This window comes from Lepisma saccharinum, chromosome 18 (genome assembly GCF_977018435.1).
Source record: "Lepisma saccharinum chromosome 18, izLepSacc3.1, whole genome shotgun sequence".
NCBI classification, from domain to species: Eukaryota; Metazoa; Arthropoda; class Insecta; order Zygentoma; family Lepismatidae; genus Lepisma; species Lepisma saccharinum.
The window spans coordinates 15636405-15651313 of NC_139246.1; the positions used below are offsets into that span (position 1 = coordinate 15636405).

A 14909-nucleotide genomic window follows, 5' to 3' on the forward strand; every position below is an offset into this window, starting at 1 on the left:
CCCCCCACCTCAAATGTCAAGATGAGGAGAACTTGAAGTGGGGATCTGACCCCGAAACCACGTAAATATGGCATAGGAAGAAACAGAAGGCATAGGGCCCCTCTATACACCTGCCAAATTTCATGAAAATCGGAGGGGGACACAGGATTCAAATGCCCACTTAAATTTGTCCTCATTTTGACATTTGAGGGGGTTTGCCCCCTAAAATAGTTTTTTGGCCGAAACTAAAAAAACACGTATTTCTTCCTTTGGACCCCTGTATACACCTGCCAAGTTTCATGGAAATCTGAGGGGGACACTTAGATAATCTCCCTTGTTAGTCTTACAAACTTTGCAATTATATAACACTGCATGTATTATAATGTTTTATTTTAATTTGTAAAACTGTAACTGTAGAACAATTGTATATTTTTTGTATAACATTTCTATCTTATTAAATGTGTTAAAGGATTCATCCTGGAATGGAATGTCTCACATTTATGTGTGTTTCCATTTCCAATACATTCGAATGAATACATATTCGTTTCAATGGCATTTACAAAATCACCTCTGACATTTTATGTTAAACAAGTAAGATTATTTTTGTGCACAAGTGTGTTAGCCGATGCGTAGCAAAGTATTTTAGGAACAACACTTGAAAAAATATTTTGAAGGACTAACTAATGAAAAATGTCTTTGTAATCGAAGATCATACGTAATACCTTTTAAGGTGTGGTAATATTATAATGGGATTGAGATACCAAACTCTCGGATCCGGGTCCGGATCCAAATCCGAAACCTTCGGACCCGGATCCGTTTGGCCATCCTTAGTACGTACTTCAGTGCTTAAAGTTGTTTCAGTTACCGGAGCGCCAACCACAATAGACAGAAGTAGTACTACTAGTAGTACGAACAATACTACTAATAATAAATGAATTATATGAGTTATTGTTATATCAAAAGTAAATATACACACAAGACCTGTTGCTTCCGTCATTACAGAAAAGTATGCTACCATTTACATCTGAAACGAATAACACTTACCATTTTTTAATTTTTTTTCTAATTATCTATCCGAACCGCCTACCGACATCTGAAAAATTGAGTACAAGAACTTTCTTTCCTCTTCATCTATTATTTACCAGAATGAATGTAACAAAATATGGACTTTTGTATAGTGTATTAAATAAATAAAATGGATGTTCAATATTCGCAGAAGGAACTGAGTTCCTCCACAGAACTGAGTTCCAGCTCACTTTTAGCCATACATTACCTCACACCATTACTTACGTAGGGAATAGGAGAGGTAACCCCTTTCTTTATTTGCTTATGTCTTTCAAGTTTTCTTCTTAATACTGCCGGTAATTCGGCATTTTTAGATGAAATGTGCCTTTTTTTATTTTAAAAAGTTTCACATTTGGTCTACCCATAGAGTGGAACAATTTTGGAGGTTTGGTTTGATTTGATTTTGTTAATTAGCTAATGTGGCTAATCGCGAAGATGAGAATGAGTGATGACATTGATAAAGGTACACTCACAAAGAACACCCATGCCAAGATCGGTATTCGAACCGAGACCCTTGGTGTCGTAGAGCGTTATGTTAACAACTCCGTCAGGGAAGTCGGCTCTTTGAGGTAGGTACGGCAGAATATCGCCGGCATATCGGAAATAAGGAACCGTATTCAATTTTTGACACTCTTTCTTTCAAGCAAGTTTTATAAGCAACCAATAAGTCAGCTTGCATCAAATTTTTAAAAACGATCATAATCATAGGCGCCGACTCCATGGGGCTTGTGGGGCTCGAGCCCCCAATGTTATCGATGTGGGGGCAGAGCCCCCAAATAATTTTGCTTTAGAGGATCTAATGTATTTTTTTGCTTCTCTTGTAATATGTACTCTGAATTGTGCCACATGAACTTAACTTTAAATACACATTTGAAATGTTCTAGACCATCAATTTGGGGGGCTGAAACCGCTAAACCATCAACTTTGGGGGGGGGGCTATGACCAGAGACAGCAAAACACATGACTTATTACTATATACTAAGTATGTAATTATGAGTATTGTTAAAATTTTTACTGAAAAGAGTTTTAAAAGACGATGTGTATGAACTAGGGTAGTGGATGGGACTTTTGGGCAACAAATGGCTCACACATGACATTCAGAACGAGATCATTGATATATTAGACAGATCTGTTTTGTGCTCCGTGGTAGTATAACGGTCAAATATTGAGTGACAAGTAATTAATCTAATTGCTCGTTAGTAGGAATTAATTGCAATTGGTAATATTAATATCCGTCGCGAATACAGGTGTCTAGCGAACTGTCTTAGCCAGCACTAGCTTGCTCAACCACCGTTTTTCGCCCGAATTCGGATTTACATGCATTCTTATGGGGATATCAAGAAAAATGCAACTTCTAAACCAATGGACCGAATTGGATGAGATTTTAACCAGCGGAAGACCACATCATGAAAGTACTGATTCCAAGATTTGAGCCTAATCAGAACAGAACAACGGGAGTTATGAATTATTAAAGATTCATCGCTATATTGAAAGAGAGACGCTACCCTACTGAGTTGTCCTTGCTTTTCGTGACGGAATACAATAGCGGAAGATTTAACCTAATCTCTGCGCGAGGGGCTGCTACCAGGGGTTAAGGACCGGAGTGAGCATTGACCAGGATAGGAGGACAACGGTCAAAGCACCAGAAACAATAAACAAGCACCTGAGCATAGAGGGTACAGCGTCACTACGTTCAAATCTGGAATAAAAGGGATGATTTGGAACAGTTTTACACAGTTTTGCACAGTTTTGCCTACAATCGCCACCGGAGTGTGAGCTACGCGCGACCGAGCTGCGAGTTGCAAGCGGACCCGAGGTCTGGATTTGTTTTCCTCGAGTGAGTGTTTCAGAGCCATGGAGTAGAGCAGAATAGAACCAGGGGGTCCTTCTCCCCCTCGCATTCAACGCATCCGTGCACATACGTGAGGTTATGTGAGAATAACGCCAGACACGTCCACCCGTGTCAATCGTCCGAAACAACGTCCTAAGTAGTGAAAGTTAATAACATTTGATATCCATGTGAAACCGCGAATGGCTCATCGCGTATGTTCGTCTCATCGCCCAAGTCACGTATCTGTACTTACGAGTGACCGCGAAGAACTGACGTTTTATTGCGCAAATTGTCGTATGGAGTCGACAGTGTACGTGTACCGTCCTGGACGTCCCTGCGAAGTGAACGAGTGAAGCCAGGATCCGATGATGCCAGATGGAGATGCCGACTGATCCATTTTCGTCAACCAGGATAACCGCGAGGTGCAACAATGGAGCGTGGAGGCCTTCCAAAACTGTAGGACCACTTTCACCCAACCCAGGTCAGAGGGAATGCAGCGAAGGTAAGATCCAACCATGCGCGTGTGTGAGAAAGATGACGACTATCTACCGCGAATCTGCGTGAATCAAATCATTGCTTAACTTAAATCAGTGCTATGGCAACCCTAGGCATCGGTATTCCGGCGGAATAATCAATTTAAAGATGAGAGTTTATGTTAACAGCAAACAATAGTTCATTGAATATATTTATACCTTCAGAAAAGATAGAAGGGGTTCGCACAAGGAACAATTATTCACTTTATACTAAAAATCCTAAACGATAAATTGTAAAAGGCAATGTAGCCAAGACATAGCAAGAGTATGGTCAAAGTAGTAAATAACCTAACCTTTGTATTTGTCATATTGTCGCCATATGCCGTAGAATGAGAGAATGAATGTGAGATCGAGTGAAAGAGGGCAAGATGTAATGTGTATTTATCTGTGCTTTAATATATATGTATATTCAGAAACACCGTAGTATTATGTAACGTCATTTCAGGTATTTAAAATCAAATCCTCCTAGGTTTATTCTTGGTAACTCCGACTGTTAGGCACTTATCCTGACCGTATTATAATTCATGTAATGTTTAATTCGCCCAGCAGGTGAGGCGAGCGATTCTTCGTTGTTGCGTTGCTAAGCTCAGTTCAGTTGAGTTAATTGAGTTAATTAGTTAGTTATTAAATTAGCAGCCCGTAACAGTAGCAGATGTTAAAAGTCGGGAATATTTTGCTATTATGGTTGACGAAACTTGTGACATATCCATCCGAGGACAATTAATATTCTGCATTAGAACTGTGAATAAAAATTTTGATATTTTTGAGGAATTCATGGGCTTTTACGAGATTCCGAACACTGAGGCCAAAACTTAAAAAAGGGAGAGTTGATTTATTTATTTATTTCAGTGATCAGAGCCCCCCAATAATTTTGACAAGTCGGCTCCCCTGATCATAATACTTTATTTTACAGTTTCGTATTGGGATATTCTTTCAAAATTGTGCGTATAGAAAACATTTAAAATTTTAAGAAATAACATTTCGTACAAAGATAGATAACATCATCGAAAATAATAATCTGCACGTTTAAAAGACGTTAAGAACTTTAGTTTGATATATAATACAGGGTCCGTCAGGAAAACCTGTCGTTTTCAAAACGGTTGTAGTTTTAGTGGTAGCGCTTGGTGACGTTGGACAAGACGCGATTTCTAGTGACGACGCATTTCAGTAACTATGAAGCAGTGAACATGCAACATCGTCCTTTTGTAATCGAGACTTGTTTTAAGAGCGGTGACTGTCAAATTTTGTTGATGTTACCATCGCTCTACTCATGAGTGACGAAGAGCATTTCCATGTATCTGTACAGATGCAAAACTTCGGACATCGGTCGGACAAAAATCCACAACTTCGTGAGCGCCCTCTTCATTGTGTACGCGTTACAGCGTGATGCGGTGTGGCAAACTTTCACGTGATAGGCTCGTACTTCTTTGAAAAGGGTGGACATGCAGTAACAGGTAATTCTGATCGATGTGTTTTCATGTTGCAAAACATTCTTTTGCCAGAACTGCAAAGGCGTGGAATTAGCAAGAGCTTTTGTGAAGGTTATGAAAGAAATGTTTCCCGTCGCAGCGCTGTGACTTGCCTTGGCCTGCTCGATCGCTAGACCTTTCTGTTTATTTTCCTTGGGGTGGGGATTCCCCAAGTGAAAAGCGTTTGCCAATAAAACTCAGTAGTTACAGTACTGGCCAAAAAGAGTGTCAACTTTTGGCTTTTTTGCTGTAACCGAGGTATTTATTGCGAGAATTACACAATATTTGCACCAAAACATCTTCAAATGGATTACATTCGACTGATAACCGAGTGGTTCGGCAAACTGTGAAATGGTCTACAAAAGAACAAATTGATTTAAATAGAAAGAAAATACACACCAATGAACATAAAGACATATTGTACTTCAGTTCACCGGGAAAGGTCAAAACTGGTGTTGATGAACACAAAACTAACAAACAGCATCTAGTACTTTGTGGCAAAGCCTTTGGCGTCAATAGCGGCTTGACAACGACGTGGCATGGAGTCGATGAGATTGTGGATAAAAGAGGCTGGTATCTTCTTCCATTCCTCCTCCAACTGAGCAAACTTCTCATCAACATTCGGTACTCTCTTCCCTGCCAGACGACGCTCCAACTTCTTCCACATGTGCTCAATCAGATTGAGATCCGGGGATTGGCTGGGCCACTCGAGAACATTAACGCGACGACGGCGGAACCAGTTGCTGATGTGCTTGGAGGTGTGTTTTGGGTCGTCGTCTTTTTGGAGGGTGAAGTTACGGCCAAGGATTTGGAGAGCAAATGGTCTCACTGTGTTCTACAGTATGTCCTCGTACTGAAAACGGTCCATTATACCATTGATTCGGTGTAGTGGGCCGACGCCATTGACAGTGATGCACCCCCACACCATCACAGATCACCCTCCATGCTTGACTGTGGGAAGTTGAAACTTGGGATCAAATCTCTGGCCGACAGGACGTCTAATCCACACTATTCCTTCTGTTCCAAAGAGGCAATACTTTGATTCATCACTCCAGACCACATCTTTCCATTCTCTCCTGATCCACGCCAGATGAGCTTTTGCCCATGCAAGTCTGGCCTTCTTATTCTTCGCCGAAATGAGCGGTGTCTTGACAGGCCTACGTCCATTGAGACCAGCCGCTTGGAGACGACGTCTGATGATCCTTTCAGATGGCGACGGCTGGTTGGGAATGATAGCTCCCGAGGAATGTCGGCTGACGTCAGTATGGGGTTGCTTCTGCTGATGCGGAGGATGGTCCTGTCGACGTGTCTCGACGTGATCCTGGGTCGTCCTATATGGGATTCCTTCACAACACCTCCCTGTTGCTTCCACCGCCTCAGAAATTTCGATACTGCACTTCTAGTGATTCTAAACTGTGTTGCCAGTTCCTGCAGTGTTCGCCCTTGTGCGCGTCCGTTAGCAATGCCTCTCTGCATGTCCGGAGACAGATTGGTGCATCCACGACGAGCACCCATACTCTGAACACATATATATGTGTCATGATGAACACAAATTGGACAATGTCTGGTACATTATTACAATCATTAACCAGCATGGATAGGTACAATAGTAATTTTTCGGCGGTTTTTCTAAATTCCTCAATATTATGGTGAAAATGGTACACTTCGACCAAAGTACATGCGTTGAGCATCAGAAACATCCTCAACAACATGTTATGAGACGTTCATCCTCATCGGATAACACTGGCAAGAGATATGCGAAAAAAACACGAAGTTGACACTCTTTTGGCCAGTACTGTAAGTCATAGCTGTAGCCTTTTCAGTGCTTCCCTAAGCTAACCTATCTTTTTGAAATGAAATGGCTTGATTAACCTAACTGGAAGAAATCAGGGGCACCTTAACATAAGATTTTTACCCGGATGAGGTGGAAATTTGGCGTCCCCCTACTTTTCACCCTGCTCCCCCCTAGATTTTCTACCCTGGTCTCGCTGCTTGCCACCAACCTAAAATAATAATAATAAAAACAATCATATCATATATTTAGGGTTTTAATCAAGAAAAATAATAGCCTCACCTTTTTTTTGTAGGGCTGAGCCGATACCGCCTTGAACCGATGCCGATACTCTTACCGGTTGTGTACAAGGGCGCCCGCAGGGAGGGGCGAGGGGGTCACTTGCCATCGAATGGTGAAATTGTGGCGATATTTTATAACAAAAAATGTTGTTATTATTTGAAATAGGATTAAATTGAAGCTTGCAGTCTATTTTACACTGATTATCTAACTATAAAAAACAGCTTCTTGTCAGTATACTGTTGGTGTTTTAAGTCAACTTTGTGCACAGTAAGGCGAATCGGGACTGGACCTACAGATTAAAGTGGGATCCGAACTACTATGTGCCTCCATCAGGTATCGAACCCGGGACCCTTGATCACAAGGCGACGACGCTACCAGTGCGCCATCGCGGAGGCCTTTTGTCAGTATACATAATGCAAATTGTATATAGCAGTGGCGGCGATTAGGGGGGCGAGGGGGCAGCTGCTCCCCACTTTTGCCCTCGTACTATGCTAAACCTTATATAGAAGGGAAATAAACTGTCTTTGCCCCCCCTAGTTTTGACACCTTGCCCCCCCCGGTTTTGGAACCCAATCGCCGCCACTAGTATATAGTTAGAGATATACAGAATATAGATATTGCAAATGTGTTTAATTTTTAAATAAACATTAGTAGTAGTAGTAGTAGAGTATTAATAATAATAATAATAATAATAATAATAAAGTTTCTAGGACCCTGCCTTCCCTAAGAAAAAATCCTGCGGACACTCTTGGTTGTGTAAATAATTTTCTCCAATTATATAAATGAATTTACTAATAAATTTGCTTCAGAATATTCAAGAATTACCTCAGAATATTTAAAATAGATGTTATGTAACAAAAATTGAGTTTTTATTTCATAATGGACATTTCCACTTTGACATGAAAAACGTTTTAAATCCATTCATTTTACAGATAATGACACAAACATGAGATGTGCAAAATATCTCGGCGATATTTGTTTCGGTTATCGAGAAACACGCCTTCAAACACCGCTGAAATTCACCTACTACGTCACAGATTTGAAAACGTCCTCTCCACAGACAGGAGGTCCTCTGACGTCATCACTTAGAAATGCGTGGAGGCGGGGCTTCTGCTCGTCCCGTCAACTTCGCTTGAGCCGCGGAAGCGACAGAAAATTCACTTGTTACTGTGTAGAACAAGTATCTTATAACTTCCAGTGCAAAAATCTGTGCTCCATTTCTTGGAGATGAATTATGCCCTAGCAGTATAGTAGTATTTATAATAATTCAGCCACTCGGTAGAGGGTTTTCCCATTAGGGTGACAAAGCAAACCTTGTAACAGTCAATGGCTGAACAGGTGAACAGCCTTGTTCATTGCGAATACATAGGTTAGTTCTGACTGGCAAGAACTTAATGTGATAGGAATGCCTTTTCTGGAATTACAGTTATTTTCGTCATAATATTTTCTTCACAAATTTTAAGATAATACTTTTAGAACACATTGGTTTACACGCCAATTTCTGCAATATAAGAGGTGATACGGTATAAAAAGGTATTGTGAGTTTTTCAATTTCCTGCAGTAAATGACAGTTTTCTTCAGTTAATATATATATTGCAAAGTTTTGTATTTAGCCTACTTTTACGTCGCTTTTCCGTTCACTTTGTTTAACCGCAACGATGAGAACGCATGGTTAATTTATTATGTATCATCTCTAACATCACATTTCTTCCCACTTTTGGCTAATCGCTACAATGAAGATGAATAACTACAAGCTGTATTCGAAGTCGGGGTAGGAGTACACCCCCCCCACACACACACACACACTACCACCAACTGCACAATATAAGTATCACCCAACCTGCCATGATAAGAGACGAACTTTTTCTTCTGTCCCATCTCATTTCGAAAACATTCACTTGTCCCATCTCCTTTAATGAGACAAGACGGAACATGCCTCGTCTCGTGAGCAACACTAACATTAACAATAGAAGCATCCCCCTAGTTGTCCCCAAAGTCTCGAGCAAACATCCTCCCATGTAACAATTTCCAGTTCAATGAAATGTCACTCACAAGGAAACAGTCATGCCCAGGTCGAGAGTCAAACCTGGAACATGCGACTTCCCCAGATAAATCATGAATTTTGTGTATAATAATTACAACGTCAGTTCATTCCTGGTAATTCTGAATCTGCAGTTTGGTTTGCATATATAAGCAGCATAATATTTAGTTTTCGAGGGCTGTACCGTTGAAACGAGGAGTCAAAAAAAAATATTAAGAAAGGTTTTTTTTTTGTATTTATAATGATAAGCCTCTGCATACGTTGTCAATTCTATATTTTTCTAGACTTGAGACGAGAACAAGAATTGCCCTCTCAAACCGAAACGGATGTTTATAAATCGAGACGAGACTGTCAATGAGACATTTACAAATAAACAAGAGACAGACATTTACAACTCTCAACGAGAACGAGACCAAGGCTGCCATGTCTCGTCTCGATAGGATCCTTAGTGGTGAAGTTGTGAACCAACCATGCGTTCGGGATAACGAGATGAGGCGGCTTTTTTCGCAGTACAAAATTCAAAATAATTATATCGTACCATTTCAGTATGGGATATTGTTATACACATGGGCGTGTATATATAGTTCACGGGGGTGAAGGGGAGGGATGGATCAACTTTTGGTATGATTAGGGTTGCTTTATTTCGTAAGTGAAAATCCAGGACACTACTGGTTGGGGAGCATGGGGGGAGGGGATGTTGGACCCGACAAAGTTATGTGTTTGTAGTCACAAAGTATTGATACTTTTCTGTTCATCTTGTGTCACTACGTTTTTAAAAACCAAATTTCTTTAATATGATTCGAGGGGGAAAAAATAACTGATTTGATAGTCTCAATTATCAGAAAATTGCAGATATTGGTCTGCAGTCAAATCTGGTGTGTGGAATTACGAAATTTCCTTCCCATCCGTATCCCGTCCTATACGTCTCTAATTTAAGATAATGAAATAAGTCCGAAGGAATTTTTTATGAACAAGCGGATAGAACAAGGAAACTGGTAATTTTAGTGAACCAAAACAAGAGAGAGGTTGGACCCGTTGAATCCCCTTAAATACGCTCATGGTTATACACATTATTTCCTTGTAATAATTATACATAAACTAAGTATACATTTGTACTGTGCAACTAATGTAATCTTCTCAGTGTATTTTCTCTTATCTGCACAAAAACATTTGATCATAATTTGCGCAACAGAAATGGAACACAAACTGAAATTGCTTTATGGAAAAGAAAGTTAAATAGACTTTATAAATAAAGTGAAGAATGTGAAAATTCCTATTTTGCACTACATAGGTTACGGTAAATATCGGTAAATATAAGTTTAAAAAATATTTTTGAGTGTCTGGTCAGCATCCAATTTTATAAGCAATATTTTTCGCGTGGCCTGAGAACACACACGCAGCTGAACCCTTTCATTTATCTTGCACGTGAGTAGCACGGATATTTCATAAAAGAATGATCATTACAAAGCATAGCTTTCCTTTCTCCTATCGCTCCTTCTTCCATTATTTAAATCGGTACAGATTTGTAAAACTGCTGCACGTGTTCGCTCACCGTGGGCTACCCATCCGGAACTGGACGCTGGAAGCAGACGACAAACGAGCTCTCCCTAAGGAGTGACGTAGTAACATGGCGGCGGCGTGTTTTCAGCGCAACGCTAGCCTCGCAACTTTGGAAGTCTCGTTTCTGCCTTAAACTGGACGCAGAGAAACACGAGAACTTGCAGGGGTCATTTTTCCAGGGTGTAGTTTTTAAAATTGATGTAAAAAAAATTGAGTGGAAATGTCCATTAGTGCAAAATAAAAAGAAAGTTTGAATTTTGCATGATTTTGCGAACCCCTAGAAAGATCAGCTAATATCGATTGATGAATTCCAACCGATACTTTCCGATATCGATACATCGGCTTCGTTATCGGCTGAACCCTACTATTACGTACTTCAAGCGCTACTGTTAAAAAAAAACGCGTTTAGTATGCGTACGTGTTTCTTTAATATCTACATAATGACATCAAAATAACAGTAATATCTTAGCTTAAATTGCTAAATGAATATTTTCCAGTAATTTCAATTAATACGTGTCTACACAAATCCAACTCTTTTTAAAATAGCCACGCATATACATGGTGTTTTCGGGCTGATTATACAAACTTTCAAGGATGACGGAGAAGGGCACATGTATCAATTTGAGATAAGGAACCCTGGTCCGCAAGCGACTTAGTCGAAAGTTATAAGCGAAAATCGGTGGATGAAGATGTAATAATTTTATTACCTGCACAAGTTTCTCAAGCTGCTACATTCACAACAGTTGTTCAAAGTGGCGTCCCCAGCTTCGCTGCAGGCATGACATCATCATCCCACAAAGTTCTGGCGTACCCGTAGACAGAAGAGGATCTCCTGGCAAGAATTCTCGCTGCCTGTGACATTGTTCGAACGACCTCTGGGTTGTTCCAACGGGTACGCCAGAACTTTGTGCGACGATGTCATGCATCCAGCGAAGCTGGGGACGCCTCTTTGAACAACTGTTGTGAGTGTAGCAGCTTGTGAAACTCGTGAAGTTAATAAAAGTATTACATCTTCATATACCGATTTTCGCTTATAACTTTCGACTAAGTCGCTTGCGGACCAGGGTTCCTTATCTCAAATTGATACATGTGCTCTTCTCCGTCATCCTTGAAAGTTTGTATCATCAGCTCGGAAACACCCTGTATAATAAGAACTAAGGTTTTGGCTCCACTCAACGCGGACACCACGGTTTGGTGGCACTGATGACGTCACCCTGGGCGGTCGCCCGGCCCTACATGACAAAGTTAACCACAAAATATAATTAAAGAGGAGAGAGAGAGAGAGAGAGAGAGAGAGAGAGGCACAATCGCCTGAAAACTGAATGTCAAGGTAAAAGCAGAGCGTATAGAAGAAATAGTGTGCGCACTCCCTGAGTTACCATGGTCCACCGCCTAGATGGCAGTGGTGACGTTTGAGAGGGCGCGGAAGATGCTCTCGTTGCTTACATAACTAACTACATAAGAAACAAAAATGCATGTTACTTACGTTCGGAGAAAAACTCAGCAGCTGGATGGTTTGGAGAATTTCCGAGATGATTTTGTTGTCTTCGAGGCACTTAATTCCTTTCTTATCTCCTTGGTGCGGAAGAAAAATCGACATTTCAGATAGGGAAATACGAGTTTAGGTAGCGTACGCAGCACATGATCTTCACAGCATCCTAATTGCGAAGTTTTTACAGCAATTATATTTAAATTGCCCAAACACTCAAGAAATATATCACCCCATAAACTATTAGCACATGATATTCTTTCTGCAACAAATTCTTCCACTCGTAACAGCACATCATAAACATTTTTCGATGCATAGGTAAGGTATTTACAGCCGTCGCCCGAACCATAGTCTTGGATTAGCGTAAGTGAGGCAGGTACATTAGTTGGTTCCCCGTGCAGAAAAGTTGTACACAGTTTACAATCCGTCACTTTGGAAATATACCGCACTATGTATCCTGCCAAATGATATGCCAAGTATTCTTTGCCAACACTTTGTTCATTTAAGTTCGGTATGTTGTTTTCCCAGTCCGGTATTTGAATTTCATCTTCAACAATGGGCATTTTTTCCCTTATTTTATTTTCAGCTTGCTTCTTCACCAAAAGATTTTTATTTTCGGTTTATCTTGCAAGAGTTTGCATTTGATTAACAAAAGACGTCAGAGGAGATTCAGTCCTGTATTCACAATTTCCGCCCGAAAATAAAGCAAGTTTTGCTGGTACGTAAATTGATTGCAGCATATGTAAGTGCAGAAAATCCTCAGTGGAGAGATGATCATCACAAGTGAACGACCGCAATATACCAAAATGGCGTTCTAGGGGATCTTGAATAAATTTTCCTGTCAAAACGTACTTGTAATTGTTCTTCCACAAATATTCGGACACTTCTAAAGTACTTTGTAAAGTCACTCTTAAGGACTCTAGAGTTTTTTCTGAAGCGAAGGAATTTCGATTATCTCTAAGGACAGCATTCCATTTTATTAAAGTTGTATGTGCTTCTGATCCTTTATATAGTGCCTGTGCAGGAGTGAATGAATTTAATGCGTCAACCAGGCAGTTTAGATCCCTTGTGAAATTTTCCGTTGTTTCACTGCCTTCTAACCCCTCTGCATTAATACTCCGATAAAATTTTATTACATTAGTCACAGATCTGCTGAACATCTGCATTGTGAGTCTTACATTCATTCGTTGGAATGAATTAGGATCCAAATGAGCAGAGGTCACTTTGTAGCAAGCTTTCATACCGGAAAGTTCAGTAGATGAATCATGTTCATACACTTTTCTGTAAAATGAATAATCAACAATATCACCATTATAGTACACCTGCACTTTATCATGGAAGTTATTCCTTATGCATTTAAATATATGTGGTGCGTCTGAAAATGCCCAAAGCTTTCTACTAGAGTCAGCTGGATTGGATATAGAGTACTTAAGATTGTTTCGGTTTCAGGAAATTCCTAAGCATTTCCATAACTTTTTGTTAGATTGGCTACCGTCAGATGTAAAACCAATAATTCTGACCCCTGCTTTTTCCAAATGTATGATTACCTGGATAAGTATTTTTGTGAGAATGTCACCAGGGGTGGCATTCCTGCTAGCATATACTGCTATGGGTTGAATCCAATTATACAGAAAAGGAACAAACATAAAAACTAGAGCATGATTTGCTAATTGATTCTTGCTTTCGTCTGGAGTAAGATTTCCCAAATCAACAAAGCAGTCTATTTTTAAGGAATTCGAGTTAAACTGAATTGCTTCCCTAAGTTTAACTTCATCAAAAATCAGCATTCCGCTACGCTCATTCTCATTCTTTTCACTAAAAAAATGGGTTATATGGGAATGGCATGGGAATTTACGCCATAAGGACATTTAAGACCCTTCGCCAATTTTCTCAAGTGAGCTTCAGAAGGCAAAGGTAGCAAATCGTGATGCAAACAGTGTCTATACCCCTTGGGGGACTTAATTTTTAATAGAAGAGATTCCAGTATAAACTCAGAACTGTATCTCATTCCTGTCTTACTTTTCAGTTGGCATTTCTTTAACATTGTATCAATTACAATTTTTTGATTTTTGCTAAGAGACGCGAACTGTTTTGACTGTGTGACCGTTGTCTTTAATTTAGCATCTTTAACGTCTTTTTCAAGCAAATTTATTTTAGCCTGTGCGACCTTTAGTTTATTCTGCGTTCTAATTAAATTGCGTTTCTGATTCTTAAGTTTTTTCTTTAGCAATGTTATTGTATTGCTAGCATCCGCGCAGTGTGAAGCAAATCATCCTCTACTGATAAGCTTAATGATTCATTGCGACGAGTACTTACTTTATTATCATCTGTCCGCAAGGATTGCCTTTTCATGGGAGATTTTCGCTTCTGAACTGTCTTAGAGAGGTATTTGGGCAGATTAGGAAATATATGAGGAACTGCTTCTGGTTTTAATTTCCACCTTTGTCGTGGAATTTCTACTATGAACGAATCCACTTTCACTAAAATGTCAGTGGAAAAATGAATATCACACACATAGCAATTATGCCTTAGTTTTTTTATCTTTTCTAGAGATGGCACTCTCCCATTTTGAGAGACCATTACTGTCTTTAGGTGGCCTAAAAAAATGTCTACTGCCTGAAGAACAGCGGTCATATCCAGATCTACAGCCGGGTACGAAACACGTAGACATCTTGTAGTTTTCTCTCGCTGCTGTCTCAAACACAATAATAATGCGTTGAACACAACACAAACTAGTCACAACGGAGCAATCACAAATCTAAGGACACTAAACTCAATAACGTAACAACGTTGTCATTAATAAAAGTAGGCTACACAATGTTATTCTAGCACAACAAAACACAACGCTCTACGTAAAGCGCGGCCTCA

At 39.9% G+C, this 14909-nt stretch overlaps 1 protein-coding gene across 1 annotated transcript in view; it reads left to right on the forward strand.

Annotated features, from left to right (window-relative positions):
• Window positions 1-14909, forward strand: part of LOC146002678 (odorant receptor coreceptor-like) — a 55513-nt gene that overhangs the window by 1400 nt on the left and 39204 nt on the right. The window lies entirely within an intron of this gene.